Raw genomic sequence first — 5,348 nt, forward strand, 5'->3', positions numbered from 1 at the left:
GTAATATTTATTTTTCAATTTTTTTAAAAATAAACCGACCTCATGAGGTCGGTAATATTGTACTAAAATTTGAAAAAATAATATACCGACTTCATTAGGTCGGAAATTTATTTGATACTAAGTATTATAAATTATTTTTAATAAACCGACCTCGTGAGGTCGGTATTCTTTTAAATTAAAAATAAAATAATTAAAATTACCGACATCATGAGGTCGGGTTATTTAATTAAAAATATTATAAATTATTTTTAATAAACCGACCTCATGAGGTCGGTATTATTTTAAGTTAAAAATAAAATAATTAAATATACTAACTAGTGAAATAAAATTAAAATCAGACCCAAATCCTTGTTTTTCCCATTATTCTATCTTTTCCTTTCACCATTTCTCTCCCCCTTTCTCTCTTAACCCTAATAACGTTGTCACCATCATTCCTGCTGGTCACCGTCGCCGCCGTCCCTACCCAGTACCGTCGTTGCTGTCGCCGTCCATGGCCAACCATTTGAGGTATGCTTTCTTTGTTTTCTTGGCTAAGAAATCTGCTAAGAGGACCAGTTGAAAAAAGCTTGTTTCAGATATATATAGCTTGTACCTCATAAGATTTATTATCAAAATACAAATGGGAGCTAGTGACTAAACACCTAATTTGTGTGAAGTAGTTCAGAATACGAGAGTCAAAATAGGGTACTTTTGCTTATTTTGTTTATGTTTGGAGACTAGCTTTAGTCTGATTCATTTGTTTCATATATATCTTTTTTTTGATCTAGTCCAATTTTGATTTATTTGCTTATACTAGATCACCTGTAGTGTTTTCTTCCAGAGGGCGACTTAAAGAAGCCTATGTGGTGTTTGATAAAATGTCAGAACAGAGATACCGTCAAAAAAATTAATAGTACCTTTGAGTCAAATTAATAATTACAAGTATTTCTTTATGTCAATTATATATCACTTTGAACATTAGTAGTTTAAGCAGTTTTAGTGCCTTTTTTATGAGTTAGATTAGAGTCGTTTCACATGTTATCATTGCAGTGTTTTCTAGGAATAGATATATAGTAGGAACTAAGGAGTAGTAGGACTTGGAAGACAAATTAAGATAGAGTGAACTTTTGGAAAATTTTGGTTGGGAAAATGGAGATAATGTAAAGGAATATAGGGAACTTATCCAGAAGGTGCAAATAATTTATTTATTTTGTGGTGTATTATCTTCCATTCTTCACAAATTCTGTTGAAGTATATCTGAAAATTAAAATATTCAGGAAACTAAGTACAAGATAATTACTCAGTGATCAATTATGAATTTTAGCCTTATCTCTGTTTACTTCTTTTGTGCTATGGGGTTCTAAAGATTGATTCTTTATTGACGCGCTTATTTTTTGTATTTGACATTTGTTAATTTGATATATAGTTGTGTTAAGAAAGGGGAAGTTGAGTTTAGGTGTTTCAAAATCCAAAGCTATGGCTTTTTCCTCCATATTTTGCTGCGTCAAGGGTTCAGAACGGTGTGTTTACTAAATTCCTTCAAAGCTATTACCTTTATCACTGTATTGTTCTAATTAAGCTTTATGTTAAGTTGTTTTACAAGTTTTGTACTAGACTGCTCTAGACACTGTTGCATTTGTTGGAATGATATATTGAACTGAAAGCCTCTAGTTTTATTTGAATAATTTCTTACCCATAAAGCGAGGCGAAGCGCTCAACATGTTTTCCACCTCGCCTCAGGGCTTAAGCTCGCTTCAAGCACACTTTTGACAGCACTGCCCAAAGCATGAATTAGGTATAGTGGGATAATATCTAGGTCTTGGTTAAGAGTGTTTCGAAGCCTCTTTTATCATTGGAAGGAAAGAATACGTGGACAACGACCTTGGTTTTCTTTGGTGAATCCTATTTTTGTATCATTAATTTATCCTTCAAAGAATTTCAGCTCAAAAACCGGGACGGTGCACGGATCCTCTTTGACATACCCTCTACTGATATCAAGTCCACTAGTTGGTGATATCTAAACATTTCATTAGGATATCCTAAAGTGGATTTCTCTTCAACTTCATTCTATGCAAGATTTGACTTGCGGCTGGTGGTCTGTCTACCTCGTCAGCCCAAAAATGTTCAACATTCTGCTTATTTGATAGCTAGTCTTGCATCTCTTAGTCCTAATTAGTACTATAAGCTGGGGTGCACAGAGTCAATTGAGAATCTGTTTCTATAGTGTGTCCGTTTACCAACATTTCGGTTCATAGAAATTTTACACCATCTATTGGCAATTCCTTGTTGCCTTTCGAGTCTATTTATGGAAAAGTTAAGTACACATATCTTCCAAGGTTAATAATTTCTTCTTAGAACCCATAGAGTGCAATGTGTATTGGCTTCATGTTTTTATGTCTAAAAGTGTAATCATTATTTCCTTTATTTGTCTAAAACTGCAGAAATTATGGATTTTGGTTACCCTCAAAATCTTTCACCTGAAATCTTGAAACAGAACATTACTCAGGAAGATGTTAGGTCATCCTTTTCATCCAAGGTTAGTTATTTTATCCGTGCTTGCTTTCGTAGTATGACAAAAACATTTGAACAATAGATTTAAAATTATCTATCTTTTTGATTTACTTATTTTTTTTGATAAGCTTCCTCTTTGATTTACTTAATAAAATCATTCATGAGGGATATCATGCAGTGACATAATAAAAATGAATTTTGAGTATAGCATTGATTTGTTTTTTTCCTTCACAATACAACAAAATCCTGCAGCATGTAGATAAGTCAGTTCCAAATGCAACATTGCAAGTCACTGGTGCGGTCGGTTGGCGCAGGGAGGGTCTTGCTTACTGCCATTAAGGAAGTTATTTTCCTCATTTTTAAGGAACTTGTTTTCTAAAGAAAGTGTTTTCCAAAACATCTTCACCAACCAAACATGGAAAATTGGAAAACATTTTCCATACCAAACACACCCTTAGTTCTTTCAAAGTCCAAATTTGATCTCCTCAAAAAGGAAAAAAAGAGCATTATCTTTACTGGTCATTCATCTCCTCAATTTATTTACCTTAAAGAGTAAAGATAATAATCATTGCATTCTGCTTCTTTCAGTTGGTTCTCCTTATCTGCAGATTTTCAATGCTAACTGTTCTCAAACATGTGATTATCTATTCCCTCCGTTTCAATTTGTTTGTCTGCTTGACTTGGCAGTTGGCACAGAGTTTAAGAAAGTAAAGAATACTTTTGAATCTTATGGTCTTAAACTAAAGATATGTAGAATGTGCCAAAATATTTTTAATGTTGTGGTCTTAAACATGCTATGTGGAATGTTGGAAATAAAGAGTTGCCAAAAGAGGCATTCTTTTTTAAACGGATTAAAAAGGAAAGTAAGACGAACAAATTGAAATGGAGGGAGTATCAGTTTGGTCTATCGATTCACGAAATTTGCATCTATAGTTAATTATTTCTGATTGTTAACATAGTATGTTTCTCTGCTGCCTGGTGCAGTGGTAAAACTATTGAGCTCGATGATGTTACTTTCCACCAATGTGTAAATTTGACAAGATTCGACTCAGAAAAGACAATCACAGAGAAGAAGTCCTTGACTCGGCTGCCAATTCAGATGGAATTTCAGGTAAATATTTTCCCTCCTGAGAGACCTGATAATGTGTTCGCTTAAGTTGACGATTTTCTTTATCCCTTGTATGGATCTTTTGGAGGGCTTTTTGTGGGGTGGGGTAAATTAATTTCGACATTGGCATTCTTTCCTTGTTTTACAATGGTTTATTCTATTGGCGCTAGAGTTCGTGACGAATTTTTTGTGCTTTGCGAGTTCCAGTGTTTACTGACATACGGTTTGCGTGTTCGGTTTCTTAAGGTATGTTTGCCAAACTTACAATTCAATAGTGGTCTCCTTTTGGTATGATATTTGCTTCATGTAAGTCGGTTACGTACGGGTGTGGGAGAAGAGTGGCTACAACACAGTTGAGTGGGTTCGTTATATCACTAAAGCTGGTTCGTACGAGATAAGGTGCTAAGATGAAAGAACTACTTGAGTTGAGGTTGTCTTCGATTGATAGCCGGTGTAAAAAATAATCTTTTTAAGGGATGGAATCATACCAACACTTATGCACCGGATCCTGTCAGAACTTTAAATGTGCGTGGGTGAAAATAGTACTAGGATGGGTGACCCGCGGAGAGTTCTCATGTTTCATCTGTTACTGACCCCAACTAGTTTGGAATTGAGGCGGAGCTTGATTATCTTTTTTATTTGTTTTCCCTTTTTTTTTTTTTGGTCGTTGTTGTTGTGAGTGATTTGTGAGGACTGACAGAAGAGACCTTTAGTTAATGCTTGTCTAGTCCTTTTGCTTATTGTTGTTGGTTTGTTTGATATATTTTACCACACAAATTACGTATCTTTTGTCTTCTTCTTGGTTCTGAAATGAATTAGAAGCTATTTAACCTTCTATTAATTGAAATGTTTTCTTTTGGTTCTATCATATGTGGATTAATGACATAGAGTTTGGAAAAGTTTGAAAGAAAAGTAGAGACTAAATCGTGTAACACTTCCTTTTTTAATTGTTGAAGTTGTTTAATATTTTATGCATTTGTATTAGTTTGGTGAATTGTTGGCAGCTATTTGAGCTGGTTTTAGTTGAGTATAAAATTGTTTTCATCTTTGGTGTATAAAGGATTCTGCACTAGATCCACCAATTTTTTTTGCGGAATCGAGGCCTCGCGAGGTCGGTCTCCTGCAAAATATTTCCAGAAATTGTAAATTACCGACCTCATGAGGTCGGTCTCCTACAAAATATTCCTAGAAACTGAAAATTACCGACCTCATGAGATCGGTTTTCTGCAAATATTCCCAGAAACTGCAAATTACCGACCTCATGAGGTCGGGTTTCTATAAAAAAATTCAGAAATTGTAATATACCGACCTCACGTGGTCGGTAATCTAAAACAATATTATATATTCATATAAATTACCGACCTCATGAGGTCAGAATGTTTAAAAATAAAATAAAAAATAAGTCAATATACCGACCCTGTGAGGTCGGTAATGATTTTGTAAAAAAAAAAAATATATTACTATACCGACCTCATGAGTTAAAAAATTATCTAGCTTAAAAAAACCTTTATCTAGCTTAAAATTTTTACCGACCTCATGAGGTCGGTAAAATTTCCGACCCACTGTTTGCCGACCTAAGCTTGAGGTCGGTTTTGAGGTCGGTTTTTTGAGAAAACCGACTACATGAGGTCGGTAATAGCCATTTTTTGAGGTCGGGAAATCCTCTTTTTTTAGTAGTGATTTTTCCCATGCTTTTAATTACATTCTTCCATATCTTTCCATATCTAATTATATTCATGCTTTCTCTTTA

General features: G+C 34.3%; 1 long non-coding RNA gene across 1 annotated transcript; it reads left to right on the forward strand.

Annotated features, from left to right (window-relative positions):
• The first annotated feature begins 350 nt into the window (after positions 1–350).
• On the forward strand, positions 351–3,410 carry LOC132059337 (uncharacterized). The gene is made up of 3 exons (XR_009415545.1): positions 351–684; positions 2,421–2,515; positions 2,743–3,410. It is a non-coding gene; the product is annotated as an uncharacterized LOC132059337 (long non-coding RNA).
• The last annotated feature ends 1,938 nt before the right edge of the window (positions 3,411–5,348 follow it).

This window comes from Lycium ferocissimum, chromosome 6, assembly GCF_029784015.1.
Source record: "Lycium ferocissimum isolate CSIRO_LF1 chromosome 6, AGI_CSIRO_Lferr_CH_V1, whole genome shotgun sequence".
Taxonomy (NCBI): Eukaryota; Viridiplantae; Streptophyta; class Magnoliopsida; order Solanales; family Solanaceae; genus Lycium; species Lycium ferocissimum.